General features: G+C 42.7%; 1 protein-coding gene across 5 annotated transcripts in view; it reads right to left on the bottom strand.

Moving 5' to 3' along the window:
* LOC124622161 (glycine receptor subunit alpha-3) overlaps positions 1-25,947 on the bottom strand; it is a 588,708-nt gene that overhangs the window by 290,547 nt on the left and 272,214 nt on the right. The gene's annotated exons all lie outside the window — the stretch shown is intronic.

Raw genomic sequence — 25,947 nt, 5'->3', positions numbered from 1 at the left:
GCAGGAAGGGCATCCGGCCACCCCTTAAATTTAACCATGCCAATTCTGTACTTAACCCTGCCGACCCTGCGCACAATGCGGGATAAAGGCGGTAGCAAAAGAAGGAAAAAGGAAGAAAGATTCGCGCACTACGATAGCCTCAAAAAACCGTAGTCATGAACAACTCTGGGAAGGAACTGTAAGGCATGTCTTGATGGGTTATACGAGCTTTGACTGGAGCCGACCAGTAGGAATGCATGGAGTCTGAGTTCGTTTTGGGAGGCCACGTGGGCCATGCACAAACATTCTTTCCCCCTTCCTGGACGTTCCTCGTAGTACACACTCTGTCTTGAAATACTGAAAGGGGCACACTTAGCCGACTTAGTTCTTGATTGTGATGAGGTTGCTGCTGGCTTTGCACAGTTATGCTGCACTAACGTCATTTTACATTATTTGGCGTTTCAGATAATGGAGAATTAGATTTATGTCCTCGATACTTGTTGTAGCCGTATTTGGCGTTGGGAATTTTAGGTCTTTGTTTGTGCTTTCAATTTGTTTAGAACATGAGCGGAATGATATAAGACGTAATTTATTAAAATAAGTACTTAGCATACGCACGATGTCTGCGTGTGGAGTCTAATTTCAGTTTGTCTTCGTTAACCTTTGTTTAGTCCCATAATTTTATTCCACTGCTGTTTGCTGAAGTCCTTGCCATTCGGAAACTTATCCTTGCCATTCGGAAACCTAAATCACAGCAATCAGATAGCGTTTACTTGCACGTAGGTCACATTCCATTTCAGAGCATAAAACCAGAGTCATAGTCTCTTATGAACAACCATTTAGAGTAATTAACGAAACGCAGGCTTTCAACGTTATAAAAAAGGCAGTGTGCATCAGAAGAACTTACCTCTCAAAATTTCAAGAGCCCCACAACGAGTCAATATGCACTTTTGCTCCTCCAGTTTATCCTTAGCGTAATGACCACGAAGGAAAACTAGGAACTCTGTCATATACGGGGGGTTTCGGCAGTCTTTACGAGCAGGAATATCCATTCAGATTGCTTTCAAATGTGCAGAAAATTATTTTCGTTCTCAGCATACAGGGTGAACAAAAATATGGAAACACCCCGAAAAATCCATACAGATGCTGGCCAGGCGTGCAGATTGCGCTGCTGTATTTGACCGCGAACGACATCTGTCGTCCTCAATACTTTACAGGAGTCAGTCGTGGTCAGAACAGTGTTCTGTGTAGTTGTGAGTGGCTTATGGCGGAGCTCAGCACTCGAAAGTGGGGAAATTGTTGGTTCTCCTGTCGTGGGCGCTTCCGGAAGCAAGATAGCCGAAGTGGATGGTGTTTTAAGAGGCACCGTATCATAGATTTGGCTATTTACAATTTATACAGAAACCAGATGGCAGTTATAAGAGTTGAGGGACATGAAAGTGAAGCAGTGGTTGGGAAGGGAGTGAGACAGGGTTGTAGCCTCACCCCGATGTTATTCAATCTCTACATTGAGCAAGCAGTGAAGGAAACAAAAGAAAAATTCGGAGTAGGTATTAAAATCCATGGAGGAGAAATAAAAACTTTGAGGTTCGCCGATGACATTGTAATTCTGTTAGAGACAGCAAAGGACTTGGAAGAGAAGTTGAACGGAATGGATAGTGTTTTGAAAGGGGGATATAAGATGAACATCAACAAAAGCAAAACGAGGATAGTGGAATGTGGTCAAGTTAACTCGGGTGATGCCGAGGGAATTAGATTAGGAAATGAGACACTTAAAATAGTAAAGGAGTTTTGCTATTTGGGGAGCAAAATGACTGATCGTGGTCGAAGTAGAGAGGATATAAAATGTAGACTGGCAATGGCAAGGAAAGCGTCTCTGAAGAAGAGAAATTTGTTAACCTCGAGTATAGATGTGTCAGGAAGTCGTCTCTGAAAGTATTTGTAGGGAGCGTACCCATGTGTGGAAGTGAAACATGGACGATAACTAGTTTTGACAAGAAGAGAATAGAAGCTTTGGAAATGTGGTGCTACAGAATAATACTGAAGATTAGATGAGTAGATCACATAACTAATGAGGAAGTATTGAATAGGATTGGGGAGAAGAGGAGTTTGTGGCACAACTTGACTAGAAGAAGGGATCGGTTGGTAGGACATGTTCTGAGGCAACAAGGGATCACCAGTTTAGTATTGGAGGGCAGCGTGGAGGGTAAAAATCGTAGAGGGAGACCAAGAGATGAATACACTAAGCAGATTCAGAAGGATGTAGGTTACAGTAGGTACTGGGAGATGAAGAAGCTTGCACAGGATAGAGTAGCGTGGAGAGCTGCATCAAACCAGTCTCAGGACTGAAGACCACAACAACAACAACAACAGGGAAAGCGGAAAAACATCATTCGCTAAGTCACGAAGCGGGCGGAAGTGTGACGGACCGTCATTGAAGCCCATTGTGACAGGAAATACGAGCACTCTGTCAGCACCAAAGGAAGCTGCATAAGCAGGGAATTTCAGGGTGACATTTTATTCAGAGACCATTCATCAGTGATGAAAATGCCCGTAACAGGAAAACGTGGTGTCGAATCTATTAAATATCGACTATGGAGCAATGGGAGAACATCATTCGGTCGGATGAGTTTCGTTTCACACTGTTTTGAACTTCTGGCCGAGTTTACGTCCAAAGAGTGAAACATGGCGGGATTTCGGTGATAATTTAGGCAGACATATCGTGGTATTCCATCGGCCTTAGGTCGTGTCCTACGTGAGCGACAGAAGCGAGAGACAGCATGCGACAGCTTCATGTGACAAAACGCAACCGCAGATGTAGTTACGGATGTGTCCTACGTGATAATCTGTGTCGCTGCCTGTCTCCCTCTGCAACTGGCGACGTTTGAATTGAAACGTGTTTGAATCTTGTCGCTGCAGCATGAGCGACAGAGAGCGATAGCCACGAGTCCTATCAGCAAAGCAATGGAGCGGAGGCGACGGCACTATGAATTGCCTAACATCCGATTTTAAGAAAACTATCCGGTGAAAAAGTTTGATTCTACCGCAACCTGTAGCTTGATATCTTTAAACGACAAAGGTCTGAATTTATTTTCGTTATTCGTCATAGTTACTGCGCTGCACGAAATTGAGTAGACGGCTGCACAAAATGTTTAAGAATTTGCAGAGGTAAAATCACGTTGTGTAGACTTTCCGTATAGTTCATATAAGGCCATACATTATTGCGTATGAAATGTTACTAATATATCTAAATTGTATTTAAAGTTGAGACCGGAATGATATCTCTTTTCGGCCGGCCGCGGTGGTCTAGCGGTTCTAGGCGCGCAGTCCGGAACCGCGCGACTGCTACGGTCGCAGGTTCGAATCCTGCCTCGGGCATGGATGTGTGTGATGTCCTTAGGTTAGTTAGGTTTAAGTAGTTCTAAGTTCTAGGGGACTGATGACCATAGATGTTAAGTCCCATAGTGCTCAGAGCCATTTGAACCATTTTTGATATCTCTTTTCATTCTTGAGATATTGGTTGGTATGTCCGCGGACGGGTCACCCGTGGCGCGTCCGAACCTTTCCTGCGCTTCGGGAATCAAGTGGTCGTAAAAATCGTCGTATCTCATAAAAGGTTTAAGATGTCGAAACGATGAATTTGGAAATGGCGGCACGCAGAAAGGACTATTTTATCATATGATTAACACTCGATACGTATTTGTAAATGCGTGAGCAGAGCGAAAACAAGACTCCCTATAACTTACACCATGAGGTTTTGTCCAAATTTTCATAGCCAAAAAAAGGGGGAGAAACAGTAAACGGGATATCAAAGTGACCAGCATGAGGTCTGGTTTGGCATGAAAATATTTAACTGCTTCAAAGTATACAGGGTAATTAGCGAAAACTTAATTAATAAGCTGAAGAAAAATTGAAATATTTGACGAAAAGCTGCTGTAAATGAAGTGTCAAAAATTTCATCTGTTCAAGACCTAGCTATTCAGCACATAAAAAGATACATTGGTACGGTATTTAAATGTCAAAAAGGCTTCCTTCAAATCAAACACGTTAGGAAGGCAAACGAGGAGTCAGTAAGATCATGCTTTCTGAATAAAACTTGAAATTAAAAAATGAAAGAAATCAAATATTTTATGAAATGATTTGTGTAAAAGAAATAAGTAGATCAGAGAAACGTTCTATGTGCCTTTGAATGATGCTCGAAATCATGTACGGAAAATGAGGCTCACCAAATGTTTACCTAATATTTTTTATTTCGTTACACAAAACGTTTGACTTTCCTTTCAAAAATTTTGTAAGCTTTTCTTTTACAGACTATTTCGAGTAATTGAAATGCTTGGCCTTAACACTGACTGCTGATGAATTACGCTCACAACATCAAATATCTGTAAAATTTCATGGTTCCTTGTAATTTATTAGGAATTAAATGTGTGTGATATACTGGGATAGGTGTGAAGATCAAGTTTTTGGCAAGACCTTAAAAATATACTTAGCGATGCAGTGTAAACAGTATACATAATACTTAGTGTACATAATTGTAACTGAGTCAGTAAAAATACAAGAACAGCATGGAATCAATCGCAGGATCTTTTCTTAATATGTAAGTATGAACTGTATACGGTAGCCCTACACCACAAATAGCTCTTATTCAGTGGTATCGATCTGTGTACTTATGTTGTACTTAGCGTAGTTAGTCATGTAGTAGTCATTCCTCTGCATTTATTGGCTGTTAAAAGTTCTTGATCATGTAAAAAAAAATTCGTATTTAATTTATTGATAAGATAGTCAAATGCTCCTCTGCTCATTCACGTGTATTCAAAGAATTTGGTGATCTTCGTAGTTTATGATATTTATGAAATTCTCCATGGAGATTCTTCGGTTTATAAATTTCATGCGCAGCATTCCTTTTGGCTTTATTTTCTTAAGTAAACCTGATTCTGTAGCCTTACTCTCCAGCTACAGTATTCTACAGGTTAGGGACGCCGTTTTGCGGAAACAGATGGTTGGCTCTAAGCAGCCATCTTGTAGCGCGACATGGTCGCTCGGACGCAGGACACCCAAGCTTTTCCCCCGATGCTGCTGCTTGTCGCCGGAGTGTCGCGTATCCAGAAGTCGCTTGCTGTCGCTCGCTTCTGTCGCTCACGTAGGACACGGCCTCAGTTACACTGCAACGTCGCATTCGTGCCTAGGATTATGTGACCATTTTGGCTGATCATGTCCTTGCCATGGCACATTGTTTGGTTCCTAATGGTGATGTTGTATTCCAAAACGATAGGGCGCCTGTTCATATAACTCGCATCGCCCAGGACTAATTTTGTGACCACGAGGATGAGGTGTCGCATCTTCCATGGCCGTCAAAGTTACCAGATATCAATATTATTGAATCTTTGTGGTCTGCTTTGGAGAGAACGGTGCATGATACCTATCCATCTGCATCATTGTCACCTGAACTTGCCACTATTTTGCAGGACATATAACACACCCTTCAAAACAGCTAAAAATCCAACTATGATCCCTGGAACTTGCAAATCACTAAACTAAATAAAGCATGCTGAGTATACGAACTGCAGTTTTCGCGAACTAATACTAGTCATATCGGAATGGGCGACACAGGATACAAAAATCATTTTCAAATGCGTAAGAAGAATGTTTCATTTCGTATGCATGAGCCACTTCTAACTACAGTCCAATATGTTCAGGCTTATCGATTAATCAATTCCTCGTTATATCACTTTGGAGATATTAGCTATCAAGTGCAGTATGGGCACTTGAAAGGGGTTCCCTTATCACAGTGCCGTACTGTGGTTATCAGAGGCCCTCTATTTAATCAGCTGCTTGAGAACAGTCTCCGTGATACATTAACTGATTGTACTGGCACTCGAGATGAGATGAGATACTTTCACGGTCGTTATATGAGGAGACCTTCTCTCGTGAAATTTTATTGCATATTTATATTTCGTTCTTCTCTTAATTTTTTACCCCGAACCGTGGACATTACGGCATTCAGCAACTCAGTTACGAATCATTTATTTACATGTAAATAGGAAAACGGTTGTCTATGCAATTGACTTAACTCTGCCGGCCGGTGTGGCCGTGCTGTTCTGGGCGCTTCAGTCTGGAACCGCATGACCGCTACGGTCGCAGGTTCCAATGCTGCCTCGGGCATGGATGTGTGTGATGTCCTTGGGTTGGTTGGGTTTGGGTGGTTCTGAGTTCTAGGGGACTATTGACCATAGATGTTAAGTCTCATAGTGCTCAGAGCCAATTTTGACTTAACTCTGTGAGTTAACGAGCATTGCGCTCTCATTTAAATATATGGCCGAAAGAGTCAACCTACAGGAATTGTGAAACGAACCCTGTCGTCCAGGACCGCGTGCCATAAAGGGCGCAGATTCAGTAAGAGATGGGGGAATTCACAGGCATCTATTATCTATTGAGGCCTAAGCGCTGTAGTGTGCGAGTGAGACAGACGAGAACCTACGTCATAGGGAAACCCAGTAGAAGGCTTTTGTGGCCAAGGAGACGCGGCAGTGTTAAATATGGCGGACCTAAGAGCGGCTTAAAGGGAAACATTTATGGAAAATATTTAATTCTGTAGTAGTGCAGGGAATTAAGCCACAGTTATTTTAATCTACCGTCATTCATAAATTTTCATGGTATTCCCAATAAAACTTGAATATTGAACATATCTATAATAGTTTAGCATTTACTGTTAAAGTGAAATTAACAAGTTTTGTAACAAAGACCTGAATGCTAAAATATGAACGTTTTGGTCGATCTTAACGATCGACATTTCATATAGAAGCGCATCATTAAAATGACAAACGTTGTAAATATCAACTCTGTGTCTTTATTTGTTTAAAAGATATAGTTAATTTAAATCTTCAGTATTTTCAATTAAGCGTCAGATCATCATTTCCTCCACACAAAACACATTGAACGATGACAGCATATAACACCTTATTGAATCATTAGGTAATAGAATATTTGTTGTAAAGTTTAGTGCATAATAGTTACTTTTGTTGTTTATTTATTTATCAGAAAGCACATTGGTGCAAGGCTATTGGCCGTGGCATTCAAAGCTAAGAAGGAAATTGTGTTGGTTTTATGTATAAGAATTTAACGTTTATTATCTAATGGATATTATTGTTACTTTATTTAGAACGTGAAAGTGGTCAAGCTACGATTATTTAAATATGTTAAAATGTAAAATAATGTACAATAAGCTGTACCCAATCAGATGGACGGCTTCAGGAAAGGGAACTGCCCTAGTCAGTGGAGCGAAGATGTTCGGCGCGCGGGAAACGCGGTCGGAGACGGGCAGAGGGCAGTTCTGGTCGAGACACCAAAGGGCACAGTTCGGATTAAGACGCGAAAGTGGACAGTCGGTCTTTAGGCTGCTAGGAAGTGAAACGACTTAGAAAATTTCGCGTTGTGTGGTGTCGCGGGACTTAGTCTCTGAGCGGTGAGCAGCCGAGCGCCTGGAGTGAACTCTAACTTCACGTGTAAATATCGAGGTGGAGTATTGTGCTTCGCGATGAGATTGTGATGGATCGAACTGTGTCAAATCGATATGCGCTCTAATGTAACAGTAACTCTAAATACTATCACTTTCGCTATTAATTTGCTTTCTGAATAAATATCATTCTAACCAAATGGCAACTATGTGGCCTACATCATTTATGGGCCGTTAGTTTAGTTCCCGATATTATTATTACTGTTATTATATGCTATATTAACTTCATATTTCGCAAACTTGCCATCAGCCACACAATTTAACCAAAGGGTCACAAATGTCTAATTTAGGACGTGTAATGCGACACGTGCGGTTCAACCCATAGACGAGTTTGAGCCAAGACATTTCGACGAAGAGGAACCGCATGTGAGGCTGAACATCTTTGGAACGTCAGCTCGAAACTCTCACTGAATCTACGAGCACTAGCTCATAAAATTCGATGTAGTAATACGTTAAGTTCAGTGCGTACAAAGTAATTATCATTATGACGAAAATAAACATTTTTTCTTGTTACACTTGTCCACTTAATTATACAGGGTGGATTATCTAAAACTTGCACCGCAGATATTGCGGAAATGAAATTTGCTGTTGATGTGCCGTTTTCACAGAATTTATTCGTAGTTAGGGGGCTCGTATTGTTAGCCAATCAATAGATACTAATAACACTTAGAGAGCGTATTTTTTGCGCAAACATACAATTTTTAAATGGAACAATGCATATTGAGATTAACAGACTAAAAGCGGGGTACATTAGAATGTCAGTGTTGTTTGGTGTAGGATTCCAGTGCGTTTACGAGACATCGTATAGTGCAAAGTTTCCACACCGACACTTGCTTTTTCCGTTCAACCCGCGTAGTTTCTGGGCACGACGTTTTTATGTTTGCTTCCAGCGAGCTTGTGTATCAGTTGAACGTATTGAGTCTTGCTAGTCAGTTAGTGTGTAACAGTCCAAGCAGTAGGTAGTGAGTGGACGATGGTATTTACCAGTGCAGAAAAAGCCGACATGCTTATGGCGTAAGGAGAGTGTAGTAGAAATGCAGTTCGTTCTTGTAAGACGTATGGGGCAAGACACCCTAACAAACGCCATCTTGGCAATTATTTATCAATCTCTTCAACTAGCTACGTGAAAGTGGTGGTGTTAACACCTTTACAACGTAACATAAGGAAACAAGTGACGACAGAGGAGAGTGAAATTAATTTTCTTGCTGCTGCTGCAGTTGATCCTCACATTGGCTCCCGCGCAATCGCACAAGGAAGTAGCACGAGTCAGACAAATGTGCTACCCATTCTCCATCGACATAAGTTCCATCTCTGTCATTCTCTCACCATCAAGAGCTGCATGGAAACGATTTTGAGAGTCGTGTTAACTTCTGTAGGTGGACATTAAGACACGATACTGCAAATGTATCATAGATATTGTTAAGTTCAAAATGGCTCTGAGCGCTATGGGACTTAACTTCTAAGATCATCAGTCCTATAGAACTCAGAACTACTTAAACCTAACTAACCTAAGGACATCACACAAATCTATGCCCGAGGCAGGATTCGAACCTGCGACCGTAGCGGTCGCGTGGTTCCAGACTGTAGCGCCTAGAACCGCTCGGCCACCCCCGCCGGCTTTTGTTAAGTGATAAAGCCATATTTACCAATCATAGCCAGGTAAACTGCCGATACAATCACCATTGGTCTGTTGACAATACCCATTGGCTTCGCCAGGTGAAGCATCATCGTGCATGGAGCGTAGACGTGTGATTTGGCCCGTTTTTCATAGAGAGAAAACTGAACGCGTACAAGTGCCGCAGCCTCCATCTGACCATCTTCCATGGATGCTAGAAGACGTTCTTCTGCAGACTATGAGGAACCTGTGGTAGCAACATGAATAGTTGTCCAGCTCACAATGCAGTGCTGCAGCAAATCTTCACGAATTGTTTCCAAATCGTTAGATATTACGCAGAGGATCTGTATTTTGGCCAGTCCGTTTTCCGGATTTGACGCCTGTAGATTTTTTTTCTGGGGGTAAAGTTGACAGACGCTGTCCACAAGGACACACCAAGTGCACCCGATAATATGCAACGACGTATTGTTGCAGCCTGCTCGGACATCTCCGCTAAAATGCTAGCACGTGTGCAAAAGTCGTTCCATACCAGACTGAAAGCACGTATTGCTGCTGCCGATGGTCATTCTGAACACAATTGGTGATGGTCAACTGCCTCGATACTTGTCAGAATACACATAATTAGTGTGTGCACTTGCATTATTCTTTAGTGTGTGCTACTACAGATATTGTACAAGTGTCGGTGTGTGAATTTTCCAAAATACGATATCTCACAAATGACTCGCACTAGAATTCTGTGACAAACACCACTGACATTCTAATTCGCCCTGCATTTAGTTTGTTAATACATTAGGCATTGATCAACTTAAAAAAGTGAATCTTTGCACAAAACATACACTTTCTAAATATTATTACAATCTGTTGATTGGCCGCTGGGTACCACTCCATTATATGAGGACTGCACATCAGTAGGACTGTACATTTCCAAAATACTTGGGGTGCAACTTTTAGGTGACTCACCTTGTATAAAGCATTAAGTCAGTAACAAACTTGCCAACTTTTAGTTACAAAGGGCACAAAACGTTCATGAACGTTAAAATTTCTGGTCTTACACAGTCTTCTTTTAATTCCCAGCAATTCATTTTCTTTCTTTCGCAGTACTGGGAAGCATTAAATATTTTCAAATTATTGCTGAGGACTCCTATGGGTAAAGAAATGTACTCCAATCGTCAACAAGTGCAAGACGGTACTTTATTATAAAGATGAGTGTTTCGGAATGACGTCCAACAAGAGCGCAAGATCTGCACTGATGATTCAAAACAATGCAACACGGATGCTACGTAACCATAGCCTTCGTGGTCACGAGCCTTGTGTGAGACGAAAACAGCTGTCGGGAAGCTGCCGGGAAGCGTTCAAAGGCCATGAATAATGTTCTCATTACTGAAAAATAAATCTATGAATTTAGAGAAAAACTGAGTACCGATCCTGAGAGCGTGTAATGTGTTGTTAAATTGTAAAGATTTTGCGTTACTTAGGATCAATGTGACTGTTTTTACTTGTGGAGTGCATTTCACCTTATATTTCCACTTGTTTTTTTGAGTTTCATCATGAGAACCAAAAGTGAAGATTTGCAGAAAACTTTCCAGAGAACGACCGTGTTGCCTACGGCCTTAACTCTGAAGTGAGTACAAATATCAAGTGCAGTATTATTACCCTCTCTTTGAGCAGAAATCTGCGCACTTGTGCGCCTCTCTTATCGTGCAATGGTAAACACTTCAGTATTTCAAGGCCCTGAATTTGTTCGACGCCATACATTCAAACTAATGACAGCGTTAGGTCTTTGGTCGCTCCATGAAACGTCCGCTATGAGAGGGACGACGGGAACTGAAAGAAGAAAGAGCCCTGTCCGTATGCGGAACACGAGTAGCGAAGTCCTAGTCGCAAACTTCAGCCATCTCTTTGACAGTGTGGTAAGTGGGCGAATGTTGGCAGTTCAGACCGTAGCGTCTGTTCGAGCTGACATGCGTACAAGCTGCTGCGACTTCATGGCGCGGGGAAGTCCTCAAACAAGAATAACTGCTCTACAGGTCGTTATACAAGCTTATTTCTTCCACCGTGTACGAACTCTAGGGACTGATCGATGAGAGGATACAGGAAGCGAAATGTAGTGTGAGGACGGCTTTGCGAGGGACATTCAGTGAATTCGAAAGTAAAGTTCTGTGTATTGACTTGGCAGAAAAAGCGGTAGGCGGATCAAAACAAAATGTCCAGACACTCTGTGACCAAAATGGTACTGAAACAGAGGATGACAGACTAAAGGCCGGAATACTAAATGTCTTTTTCCAAAGCTGTTTCACAGAGGAAGACTGCACTGTAGTTCCTTCTCTAGATTGTCGCACAGATGAGTATCGAAATAGATGACAGAGGGATAGAAAAACAAAATCGCTCTAAAGAGGAAAGGCCGCTGGACCTGATGGGATACCAGTTCGATTTTACACAGAGCACGCGAAGGAAATTGCCCTTCTTGCAGCGGTGTACCGTAGGTCTCTAGAAGAGCGTGGCGTTCCAAAAGATTGGAAAATGGCACAGGACATCCCCGTTTTCAAGAGGGGACGACGAACAGATATGCAGAACTATAGATCTATGTCTCTAACGTCGATCAGTTGTAGAATTTTGCAACACGTATTACGTTCGAGTACAATGACTTTTCTGGAGACTAGAAATCTACTCTATAGGATTCACCATAGGTTTAGAAAAAGACGATTGTGTGAAACCCAGCTCGCGCTATTCGTCCACGAGACTCAGAGGGCCGTAGACACGGGTTCCCAGGTAGATGCCGTGCTTCTTGACTTCCGCAAGGCGTTTGATACAGTTCCCCACAGTCGTTTAATGAACATAGTAAGAGCATATGGACTATCAGGCCAATTGTGTGATTGGATTGAAGAGTTCCCACATAACAGAATCCGGCATGTCATTCTCAATGGAGAGAAGTCATCCGAAGTAAGAGTGATTTCATGTGTGCCGCAGGGGAGTGTCGTAGGACCGTTGCTGTTCAGAATATATATTAATGACCTTGTGGATGACATCGGAAGTTCACTGAGGCTTTTTGCGTATGATGCTGTAGTATATCGAGAAGTTGTAACAATGGAAAATTGTACTGAAATGCAGGAGGATCTGCAACGAATTGACGCATGGAGCAGGGAATGGCAATTGAATCTCAATGTAGACAAGTGCAATGTTCTGCGAATACATAGAAAGAAAGATCCGTTTTCATTTAGCTACAATACAGCAGGTCAGCAACCGGAAGCAGTTAATTCCATAAATTATCTGGGAGTAGGCATTAGGAGTGATTTAAAATGGAATGACCATATAAAATTAATCGTCGGTAAAGCAGACGCCCGGGATTCATTGGAAGAACCCTAAGGAAATGCAGTCCGAAAACAATTGAAGTAGGTTACAGTACACTTGTTCGCCCACTGCTTGAATACTACTCACCGGTGTGGGATCCGTACCAGATAGGGTTGATAGAAGAGACAGAGAAGATCCAACGGAAAGCAGCGCGCTTCGTTACAGGATCATTTAATAATTGCGAAACCGTTACGGAGATGACAGATAAACTCCAGTGGAAGACTCTGCAAGAGAGACGCTCAGTAGCTCGGTACGGGCTTTTGTTAAAGTTTCGAGAAAATACCTTCACCGGGGAGTCAAGCAGTATATTGCCCCCTCCTACGTATATCTCGCGAAGAGACCATGAGGATAAAATCGAGAGGTTAGAGCCCACAAGAGGCATACCGACAATCTTTCTTTCCAGGAACAACACGAGACTGGAACAGAAGGGAGAGCCGATAGAGATATTCAAGGTACTCTCCGCCACACACCGTCAGGTGGCTTGCGGAGTATTGATTTACATGAGATGTACAACAAAAAGAGGTCTAGTGAACTTATGTCCGGAAATGCATGGTTTCCATGCTAAAGACCGTTTACTCGGTCATACACTGTTACAGAGACTGCGCTCTAGTACGCGCTGTACCACGCAGCCACAGTTACAGTATGTGCTGAGAATGGTTTCCATGTCCCCCAACGCATGCCTGTACGCGCCGTATCATGTTCTGTATCACACGTCCACATCCGCTAGGCTGCATCCGAGCAGTGTCAAAGGTAGCATGAATACGCTGCTCCATTTTCCCCACATCTGGAATGGGCTCAGCAGACACGATACTCTTGAGATGGCGCCATAACCAGAAATAGCACGGGTTGAGATCCACTGAACGAGCAGGCCATGCAACTGGACATCCTCGTCCGATCCAACGACCAGGAAAGACACGATTGAGATGTGTCCGGAAGTTAATGGCGAAGTGGGCTGGAGCACCATCACGTAGCAGCTACGTAACCCTTTGAATCATCAGTGGCACTTCTTCCAGCAGGGGAGGCAAAGTGACCCACACGAAACGCCGACAGTTCCGTCCTGTTAGGCGACGTGAAAGGAAGACTACTCCCAAAATTCTGTCGCCAGTTATCCCGGCCCACACATTCTGGCTGCACAGGTGCTGATGATTCGCTGTCACCGTACCATGGAGGTTCTACATACTATTCCACAGTTATTGAAGTTGATGCGTAAAGTTGGCCTCATCTGTGAATAGGATGGACGACACAAATCCCGGAACCGTGGTTGCCTGGCGAAGAAGGCAGTGATAAAAGTGCTCCCGATGTGGAAAGTCTGTCGCTAGTAAGCCCTAAACACGCTGTAAGAGATAAGGGTAGTAACAATCGTCATAGAGAGTGTTCCACGTCGTCATCTGGTTTACCCTGTACTGGCGAGCCAGCTGCCTGGTACTGTCACGGCGATCGCCTTCCACACCTCTAACCACTTTTTCCTCCAAGTCTGGTGACCGAACATTTTGGGTACGTCCTTTATGATTTCCTGCTTCCTGAAACGACCGTGTCTCAGACAAACGGCGAAACACTGTTGCAAGCATTGAATGCTGTGGCTGTTGTCGGCGAGCATAAGTCTCCTAATACAACCTTGCTGCCAGCCGCCCGTTGCCAAAAAAATGGTTCAAATGGCTCTGAGCACTATGAGACTTAACATCTGAGGTCATCAGTCCCCTAGAACTTAGAACTACTTACACCTAACTAATCTAAGGACATCAAACACATCCATGCCCAAGGCAGAATTCCATCCTGCGACCGTAGCGGTCGCGAGGTTCCAGACTGAAGCGCCTAGAACCGCTCGGCCACAGCGGCCGGCTCCGCCCGTTGCCATTTGCCTTTCCGTAAGCAAACATCATGTTGGCAAGCTCTCGATTCGAATACGGAACCATTGTCTACAACGCTGTATCACATCCACTACAAGGTGATCAAGAGAAGTGAATCGAACACAACATTCCCAATTACTGTGGCAGAAGAGGGCCCCATAAGGAACACTATTACACTCTAGGAGGAAACCGTGCATATTGTAACTGTGGCTGTATGGTACAGCGAGTTTTAGACGGCACACTCTGTAACAAAGTGTGACTGAATAAACTATCTCTAGCATGGAAACCACGCATTCCCTGAAATAAGTTCATTAGACCATTTCTGTTCCGTAGCCTCTCATCGATGAGTCCCTAGAGTTTGTACACGGTGGAAAAAAAAATCACCTTGTATAAGAGACTACAAAACTGGCAAACGTATCACTGTTCCCCCACTTGACTGAATTTCGTATTACACAGTTCAACTTTCCGAAAAACAGTGGCACCTAATGTTATTCTTGCTGTCCTCAGTCCAAAACCCGTGAGTAAGAATGCAGTGACGACTTGGTGACAAATCCAAGCAAATAGCGCGTGAGAGCGCGAAAGCCCGGAAGGCTTGCTGTGAAATTAATGGCTAACATGAAGCACTCCAGTGGCACTGGAGTACATTCGTGAAGACCTTGGTAGCTCGGTGTTAGATAGCGCTCATATCTGAAGGCCGTGCTCAACATCAGATAGAGCACGAGCACCACTGGAGTGCTTCATGCCGGTCGTTAGTGTCGTGACACAAACATCTCAGAAAACTTCCACACATTCATACCCACAATCCACAAAATTTTTTCAGACATACCTTGCACTTATATTTCAATAAAACCAGTAGTTGTTGCTATAAAGCCAGTTGATATTTTTGTATAGCCTTTTGTTACCGCCCAAGGCAGTTTGGAAAGACCTTCGTTACATGCGGTAGATATCAAAAAATGGTCGTATTGCTACGTATGCGTCCAAACATACTTCATTCCTTATAACCAAGTATCTAGCTGTGAATAAATGTTGGTAATCATACGATAAAATAGGTGTCGCTTCAAGACCAGCTAGGGGCTCTATCAGCCTCTCGTCCTTACAAAGATCGTCGAAGCGCTTCTCTTTTGCTTTCATTCGTTTGTAAGGCGATTTACACTGAGTGGCCCCTACTTCACCTCCAAGCAGTGCGTTGTATAATCCTTTGGTGCTAGCTATTCCTGACAACAACCGATTGACGTAGCTCGCTGGTAAGACACCGGACTTGCATTCGGGAAGATTTACACTCAGTTTCCATTCAAGTTGCTTGAGGTGAATGCTGGAGTGCTTCCTTTTAAAATAACACTGCCGATTTCCTTACCCATCCCTTACATACCTCTAATAACCTTGTAGACGACGTGACATTAAAACCCAATCATCTTCCGTTTATTTCTGTCAGCGTCGCTAAAAAAAGAGGTCATACGTTGTTGCAGCGCCCATAGTCTCAGACTGCAAAGTCTTAGGTGCTATGTTAATTTATTTCTAGTGGTTCACATTGATTATTAAAAACATGTGTTCTCAGTTCCGAATATGGACGACCATCGGCTGTGGAATGGAATGGCAACAATGAAAACTTGTGCCAGACCTGGACTCGAACCCGGATTTCCCGCTTATCGCTATTTCTTTCTATTCCTTACAAGGGAACCTTCCCATCGCACCCCCCTCAGATTTAGTTATAAGTTGGCACAGTAGATAGGCCTTGAAAAACTGAACACACATCAATCGAGAAAACAGGAAGAAGTTGTGTGGAACTATGAAAAAAATAAGCAAAATATACGAACTGAGTAGTCCATGAGCAATATACGCAACATCAAGGAAACTGTGGGCTCAGGAGCGCCGTGGTCCTGTGATTAGCGTGAGTAGTTGCGGAGCAAGAGATCCTTAGTTCAAATCTTCCCTCTACTGAAAATTTTATTTTCTTTATTTTCGCAAAGTTATGATCTGTCCGTTCGTTCATTGACGTCTCTGTTCACTATAATAAGTTTAGTGTCTGTGTTTTGCGACCGCACCGCAAAACAGTGCGATTAGTAGACGAAAGGACGTGCCTCTCCAATGGGAACCGAAAACATTTGATCGCAAGGTCATAGATCAACCGATTCCTCCACAGGAAAACACATCTGATATATTCTATACGACACTGGTGACGGCATGTGCGTCACATGACAGGAATATGTTGTAGACCCACCTAACTTGTACACTTAGCGAATGGGTAAAAAGATTCTTCTACCTTGCCCGATTTAGGTTTTCTTCTGGATGTGATAATCACCCCCAAGAAAGTGATGAAAACGTAAGAGTTTGTCACATAAACTGAAAATAAAAAATTAAAATTTTCACTCGAGGGAAGACTTGAACCTATAACCCCTCATTCCGCAGATGGTCTCGCTAACCACGGGACCACAGCGCTCCTTCAGTCCCACTGTCCTTGTTGTTGCCTATCGTCGCATGGACTACTCAGTTCGTATATTTTCTAATTTTTTTCATAGCTCCACACAACTTATTCCTGTTTTCTCGATTGATCTGTGTTCAGTTTTTCAAGGCCTATCCACTGTGCCAACTTATAACTAAATCTGAGGGGGGTGCGATGGGGAGGTTCCCTTGTTAGACCCCTTCCACTTCAGGCGTTGGCCGCTATCACCCATAATACTCCCAAAAATCTGTCTAATCTAAAAACAAAAACAAAGCTAGTACCACAGCCACTTTCACCCTAAAAGTTAACTAGGATGGTTGTTTGCCACCACTTTAGGCTCCACCCACGAACAAAAATTAAATACGCCTCTGAACGTTTTATGAAAGAAAGGAAAAGTACAGGCCTATTACAAATGATTGAAGCGATTTCATAAATTCACTGTAGCTCCATTCATTGACATATGGTCACGACACACTACAGATACGTAGAAAATCTCATAAAGTTTTGTTCAGCTGAAGCCGCACTTCAGGTTTCTGCCGCCAGAGCGCTCGAGAGCGCAGTGAGACAAAATGGCGACAGGAGCTGAGAAAGCGTATGTCTTGCTTGAAATGCACTCACATCAGTCAGTCATAACAGTGCAACGACACTTCAGGACGAAGTTCAACAAAGATCCACCAACTGCTAACTCCATTTGGCGATGGTATGCGCAGTTTAAAGCTTCTGGATGCCTCTGTATGGGGAAATCAACGGGTCGGCCTGCAGTGAGCGAAGAAACGGTTGAACGCGTGCGGGCAAGTTTCACGCGTAGCCCGCGGAAGTCGACGAATAAAGCAAGCAGGGAGCTAAACGTACCACAGCCGACGGTTTGGAAAATCTTACGGAAAAGGCTAAAGCAGAAGCCTTACAGTTTACAATTGCTACAAGCCCTGACACCCGATGACAAAGTAAAACGCTTTGAATTTTCGGCGCGGTTGCAACAGCTCATGGAAGAGGATGCGTTCAGTGCGAAACTTGTTTTCAGTGATGAAGCAACATTTTTTCTTAATGGTGAAGTGAACAGACACAATGTGAGAATCTGGGCGGTAGAGAATCCTCACGCATTCGTGCAGCAAATTCGCAATTCACCAAAAGTTAACGTGATTTGTGCAGTCTCACGGTTTAAAGTTTACGGCCCCTTTTTCTTCTGCGAAAAAAACGTTACAGGACACGTGTATCTGGACATGCCGGAAAATTGTCTCATGCCACAACTGGAGACCGACAGCGCCGACTTCATCTTTCAACAGGATGGTGTTCGGTATTTCTTAAACAGGAGATTGGAAAACCGATGGATCGGTCGTGGTGGAGATCATGATCAGCAATTCATGTCATGGCCTCCACGCTCTCCCGACTTAACCCCATGCGATTTCTTTCTGTGGGGTTATGTGAAAGATTCAGTGTTTAAACCTCCTCTACCAAGAAACGTGCCAGAACTGCGAGCTCTCATCAACGATGCTTTCGAACTCATTGATGGGGACATGCTGCGCCGAGTGTGGGAGGAGCTTGATTATCGGCTTGATGTCTGCCGAATCACTAAAGGGGCACATATCGAACATTTGTGAATACCTAAAAAAACTTTTTGAGTTTTTGTATGTGTGTGCAAAGCATTGTGAAAATATTTCAAATAATAAAGTTATTGTAGAGCTGTCAAATCGCTTCAATCATTTGTAATAACCCTGTATATAGGAAGGGGTACAATGCTTTTATTATATTTTATTTGTTTTTCATTATTTTGTTATGTCCTTATTTGTAGTTTTTTTTATCTTTTTTAAATTTTGTGTTATCTTCTTTCGGGGGTGTCCACAGGAGCCAGACGGCGGGATGTCCTGGTCATCTTCTCGTTCAGCGGGAGTGAAACACCTACTACCCGAGCACGACTCAGTGTCCTGGCAGATAAATACGATATTGCAGTGTCTGCGTTGTTCCGAAATACGGTGCAATATTTCTTCGGACATGTGTGCGTGTTCGAAGATATACTGTACGTGCTTCGGAACAACACAGTAACTGTACCAATCTTCAAAGTGTATGATTATGTTTTGAGCCGCGCGTAGGAGCCGCGCGGTTTGAGGCGTCACGTCACGCACTGTGCGGCCCCTCCCGTCGGAGGTTCGAGTCCTCCCTCGGGCATGGGTGTGCGTGTTGTTCTTAGCAGAAGTTAGTTTAAGTAGTGTGTAAGTCTATTGACCGATGACATAAGCAGTTTGGTCCCTTAGGAGGTCACACACATTTGAACATTTGATTATGTTTTTAAGACCTATTACTACACTTCTTCCGTTACACTCCTTAATCTTATGAATTATGTTTATCAAAGCCTTAAGAGTGTTAATGAATCTGTCTTTAAATGTATATATTGTTTATTATCTGTCAGTCCAACACGTTGGACTTGGAGTCCTTGTCGTTACCTTAGTAGTAATCACAGAAAAAGTTTTTAAATTTTACCATCGTAGACGACGAAAGAATTTACGGATACTTTCGACTGTTTCGAAATACTGGAATGTTAATTTAGTAGCCCCTTGGCCTATACAGCACCTTTAAGGAATAAATGCCGGCCATTGTGGCCGACCGGTTCTAGGCGCTTAAGTCCGGAACCGCGCTGCTGCTACGGTCGCACGTTCGAATCCTGCCTCGGGCATGGTTGTGTGTGATGTCCTTAGGTTAGTTAGGTTTAACTAGTTCTAAGTTATAGGGGTCTGATGACCTCAGATGTTAAGTCACACAGTGCTCAGAGCCATTTGCACCATTTGAGTAGTCCTATATGCGAAAACACAACGACCGGGAGGGAACATGGCGTATACGCCTGCTCTGACGAATGCACATCATAGCCTTTGGAGGAACAATTGTTGCCAGCTAGTTACTTTTACTCTAGAGATTCAATTTACTGATGTTCAGCTCCTAATGTATATTGATCTTTGTCCGGGTAAAGGAGATAAACGATTCGCATTTACTTGTGTTAGATTGATTACCAAAACAATCTCCCATTATTTAACATAGCGGAAGACTTCTCTTGACTGATTTTACTACTTTTCCCACTTTTCCTACCCACTGTGAATTTTCCTTATTTTTTTCCCATTTTTTTTTCCCAAGGCACCTTATCCTCGAGATACTTACTGCCGCCGCCCCAGCCTAGTTGTGCCCCTGCTTTTATAGCTGGGTAATTTTCTTAACTGTGTAATGATTACATGGTTCAGTCACATAAATGTGACCACCTATGTTCGACGTCAACGTGCGATAATCACTCACAGACGGCACTAGAAGCGGCAGCACTAGCATTGGAGGGTATACAAAGCGTCGGTATCATCGTTGTCGTGATGCGGAAACGGAACAACTTCTCTGACGTCCAAAAGGCTTTCTTGCCAGGGATGGAACCATTTCCGAAGCGGCTAAGTTTTTTAAACTGGCAAAATGGAGCTATCCGAAACCGGCGCCGACGCAACCGTGGTGCACCACAGGCCTAGACAACAGGGGTGAACGACAGCTGCGGAGATGTGTATCGACGAATAGACGTGCAACTGTTGAGCAGCTGACCGTTCAGATGGACCAAGGGGCTACCAACAGTGTCTCCTCAACGACTGTTCAGCGAAAGTGGCTGCTCACGGTCTCCGCAGCAGGCTCCTGTTTCATGCATCCATGCTGACTGCTGTTCCTTGATGACGAACGCATTTGGACATACACTGAGTGGCGAGAAGCGGCTTTTTCAGATGAATCGCGTTTTACGCTCCATCGGACAGATGGCTGTTGGCGAATACGGCGTGAAACGTCTGAAAGCAATGAGGAAGGAGCGTTTTGGTCTGGGGAAAGTTTTCGTGCATTTCCTGGATGATCTCGTCGCTCTGTAAGGCACAGTGGATCGACACAAGTATGCATCTGTCCTTTGGGACCATGCTCACCCCTACATGCAGCTTTTTTTTTTCCTCGGTGAGATGGCATCCTCCAGCCTGACAACGCAACGTGTCACACGGCTCGCAGAGTACGTGCGTGGCTCGAAGAGCACCAGGGTGAGTTTCCCGGACTCTCCTGGCCACTAAACTGCCGGAATTTAAACCCAATCCAGAATCTATGGGACCTTCTCAATTGGGCTGTTCGCGTCACGGATCATCAACCGAGAAACCTGGCGCAGCTGGCCACAGTACAGGACTCGGCATGGCTCCACATTGCTATCGGTACCTTCCAGAACTTCACCGACACTCTTCCTGCACGTCTCGCGCTGTAAAATATGGTTCTCAGGCTTTTGACAGCTGGTCACACTAATGTGACAGAACTGTGTATTTTCTACATCTGCATTTATACTCCGCAAGCCACCCAACGGTGTGTGGCGGAGGGCACTTTACGTGCCACTATCATTACCTCCCTTTCCTCTTCCAGTCGGGTATGGTTCGCGGGAAGAACGACTGCCGGAAAGCCTCCGTGCTCGCTCGAATCTCTCTAATTTTACATTCGTGATCTCCTCGGGAGATATAAGTAGGGGGAAGCAATATATTCGATACCTCGTCCAGAAACGCACCCTCTCGAAACCTGGACAGCAAGCTACACCGCGATGCAGAGCGCCTGTCTTGCAGAGTCTGCCACTTGAGTTTGCTAAACGTCTCCGTAACGCTATCACGCTTTCCAAATAACCCTATGACGAAACGCGCCGCTCTTCTTTGGATCTTCTCTACCTCCTCCGTCAACCTGAGCAATACTCAAGTATAGTCGAACGAGTGTTTTGTAAGCCACCTGCTTTGTTGATGGACTACATTTTCTAAGGACTCTCCCAATGAATCTCAACCTGGCACCCGCCTTACCAACAATTAATTTTATATGATCATTCCACTTCAAATCGTTCCGTACACATGCCCCCAGATATTTTACAGAAGTAACTGCTACCAGTGTTTGTTCCGCTATCATATAATCATACAAGAAAGGATCCTTCTTTCTATGTATTCGCAATACATTACATTTGTCTATGTTAAGGGTCAGTTGCCGCTCCCTGCACCAAGTGTCTATCCGCTGCAGATCTTCCTGCAGTTCGCTGCAATTTTCTAATGCTACAACTTCTCTGTATACTACATCGTCCACGAAAAGCCGCATTCTGTATACTACATCGTCCACGAAAAGCCGCATGGAACTTCCGACACTATCTACTAGGTCATATATATATATATATATATATATATATATATATATATATATATATATATATATATATATATATATAGTGAAAAGCAATGGTCCCATAACACTCCCCTGTGGCACGCCAGAGGTTACTTTAACGTCTGTAGACGACTCTCCATTGAGAATAACATGCTGTGATCTGTTTGCTAAAAACTCTTCAATCCAGCCACACAGCTGGTCTGATATTCCGTAAGCTCTTACTTTGTTTATGAGGCGACAGTGCGGAAGTGTATCGAACGCCTTCCGCATATCTTCTTAAATCACACAGTATATCACGACTTGACGTTGTTGTCAATAATACAGGAATCTCTGCAGCAGCCCAGGCAGTTTCTGAGCAACAGTCTGAGACGAGACGACTGGCGAGCAACATAAGTTTGTCCGTCACCAGTCAGAAAAATCTTAGGAAAACCGTTAAATGCAGTAACAACACGGAGCAACGATATCAATCAGAAGGTAGGTCATCCTTAAACATCTGGGATAAATTCTAGTGTCCGGTTCTACTCGTCGCCTTTGAGCCACAACGTCATACCAGAGGCAGGGACACTACATAGAGGCAATCTTTGAATGCAGCGGATGATATTCGTAAACAAAGGAATGTAGCATACTATAAAATTACGATCACAATTCACACGATTATTTACTTAGGTAAGAATTATATCAAAACGAATTGAAGAGAACGGAAATAAATAACGAAACATGAGAGAAACATGTATGCGTGAACTAAATTACTGTCGTAACTGTCGAGTAAGGAAAGCACAGATAACCTTTCAATTCAATACAGCATGGGGTAATTTCTAGGAATGATTGCCTATCGAAGTCTCTGGCTCCAAACGATACATATCGAGCGTGCGATCGGAAATCGATCATGCGACGCCGGTGGCGGGAGTTGTGATCAATTATTTGTGATCGTCATTTTTATCTGTTTTCCGTCGTTCCCTTACTTGCTGTAAATTACATACCTCCGTGAATTATTTGTGAGTTGCTAGGGAAACCCAGACGATTTATGTCGTTAGTGAGTGGGATGTCTGGTGTTCTTGATGTTTCTTCGGCGGATTCTCTCACATGCAAGAATCTAATGCCATGTTTATCCAGCGTAGATAATTGTTCGACTTTTTGTCGCAAATATGGAGTACTTCCAGACGAGAGAAGAAGTGACTGTGTAGACTGTGGTGGTGCGAAGTGTGTAAAACTTCGTAAGAACAGTTTCAATACTGAAATACCGTTACAATTTGACTGCGGGCAGTGCGGAAAACGAACCAGTATCAGGAAGAATACATGGTTCGACTCTTCCAAATTATCCATCCAGACCACCGTAATGACGACAACACCGACGACGAGTAAGGTAAGTCGTCTCCTTTCCAATTGCAAGTTTTTTTGAAACGCTTTTCTGTTTCATTGCTGTAGTGACCACCGTAAACATACAACGCCCGCCACAAGAATTGCATGATCGATTTCCGATCGCACGTTCGATGTGTATCGTTTGGAGCCAGCGATTTCGATAGGCAATCATTCTTGGAAATTACCCAGCATAGCAGTATTATAAAATAGTGTTAGTTATTGAATCTAACGGGACTACCACGAGACGGTGAGGGTTTTGGGTGGAAAGAAACTAATATGTAACACAACAATGGGAAACGATATAAATAATAACGTATATGAAACAGTAGAATGAAATGCGGAGAAATCATAAAAAAAGCCAGTATACAAATAACGAAATTTCACAAAAAGTAACAAATGTTGGACTCCATAACTAGAATTAACCTATAAATGTTAATTCTAATTACCAATTCCAATATTAGTTACTTTTTTACATCACTTCAGATAGAAATTACAAGTGCACATATCCAATTCCATTTCAGTGCACACACCTGCTGGAAAAACCATCTGAAAAGAGAACTGTGCAATGATTGGAGTCGGTATTTAGACTTGACCTCTTATAAAGCGTAATTCTAGTTACCGGTTCCAACATTTGTCATTTTTCCCAGTAATTCAGAGAGGAGTTATAAATGCAGAATTCCTATTACATTTCAGTGCACACACTGGCCGGTAAAAACGATCTAAATAATGAACTATGGAAATGTTGGAATCTATAACTATAACTGTCCTATACAGGAGGTCAATTCTAGCTATCGATTCCAACCATTCAATGGTTCATAATTTTGGACATGTTTCCAGTAAGTGTGTGAACTCGGTTTTTGTAGGATTCATAGAGTTCCTATTCATCTCTGAACTACTGAGAAAAAGTAACAAATATTGTAATGATGACAAGCTTTTGCTTTTTCATGGTATTGCAGAGAGTCGTATCAAATATAGACGAGTAGCACCGTAGTGCACACACTTCTTGCAAAAACGATCTAAATAACAAACTGTGAAGTGATTTAAATCGGTAACTAGAATTGACCTAGTTGCCGATTACAATATATGTTGCTTTTTCGCGGTAATTCAGAGAGCAAGTGCAGCGGACACTTGGCTGGAAAAACAATCTAAATAATGAACGATGGGACGATTGGAATCGCTAATTTGAATAAGCCTATAGCTTAGTTCTCGTTATTGACTCCAGTATTTGTTACTTTTTGTGAATTCTCGTGACTTGTTTTCTGGATTTCCTTTTAGGATTTCTGTGCCGGTTTCTCCACACTTCATGTTACCGTTTCAAATGCGTTATTATTTATTTCATTTCCCCGTTGTTGTGTTACATTTTAGTTTCTACCTGGTTCAAAACCCCATTTTCCTGCGGCAGTTCCGTAATTCAATAATTATTATTATAAGTTAACACTGTTTCACAATATTAGGACTTCACCATGCACTACAGTGTAATGGATTTAAAGGTTCTCTGTACTTTTCTTATTCGCATAAATTACGACAATACTTTATTTCAGATACGTATATTTCTCCTTTTCTGTTTTTATTTATTTTTGTTATCTTCCTTTTTCGATATAATTAATGGTTAAGTAATTAATCGAACTGTGATTGTAATTTTGCCATATGCTACATCTGTTTGTTTACGAATACGATGTGCTGTCTACGAATATTATTGCCCCTCTGTAGCGTCTATGCCTTAAGTATAACACGATTGCTGAAATCCGACGGGTGGAACCGGACACAAGAATTGACCAATCATCTGAGCTCTGCCAATCTGTCGCACCCAAAATAAGGGACAAATCGATCGCACCTTTCTCCGGGCGCATAAGAAAAAATTCTTACAGGGTTGTGTGGTTAACAAATAGGAAGACCTTCGACACTGCAAAAATATATTCGGAATATTTTATTTTGCATACCAGTCATAAAGACTGTCAGTGTGTGTCTGGGGCAATTTGTATTGGGGAAGCATGATTTTTTATAAATGTTGTATTTACATGGAAATCAGAAAACTACAAACTGCAAATGCTGTTACGAAGATTCCGTGTCAAGTGATCTCTATTCAACAGGCGAGTGTATCACCATAACGTCTTGAAACATTTCATCATGCACACATGAGAAATAGTACATTTATGTAAGAATTTCTAATGATTAAAGACGAATTCCAAACATTAAACTGTATTTTTTTCAGAAAAATAATTTCCCTGTCAAATCACAGGGCCTCTCAACCTCGGAGAACCCCAAGGCAACGCCCCGAATGCCACAATCCAGTTACGCGCTTGAATTTCTGCCTCAACGAAAAGTTGCCCACAATATGAAAAAGCAGGCAGTAGCTGCGAAGAAATACGTGCTGTAAGTCAAATTGTGAAGAAATATGGGAATTTAAATTTTACACCCAATGCGTCTCTATAACCACCATCATAAGTTTACTGACTAGCGGAATGTTGAAAGTGAAAGAAGACAGCAGTATTTTCAACAATGATTGAGACATAATAGCCCCAAACGCTTATAATTCCAGTAGTAAAGGTTGAAAATTACGCATTGCTATAACAAGGTGAGCAGTTGTACTACGCTAACATACTGAACAGATGTGAAGTTCGAAATTGATCGACCTTCGATGTTTCATAAATTATTAACGCAGCACATTATAAAAGACAGA

This window comes from Schistocerca americana, chromosome 7 (genome assembly GCF_021461395.2).
Source record: "Schistocerca americana isolate TAMUIC-IGC-003095 chromosome 7, iqSchAmer2.1, whole genome shotgun sequence".
NCBI classification, from domain to species: domain Eukaryota; kingdom Metazoa; phylum Arthropoda; class Insecta; order Orthoptera; family Acrididae; genus Schistocerca; species Schistocerca americana.
Note: the sequence above shows the minus strand (reverse complement) of the source record. Positions and strands in the feature narration are given on the sequence as shown.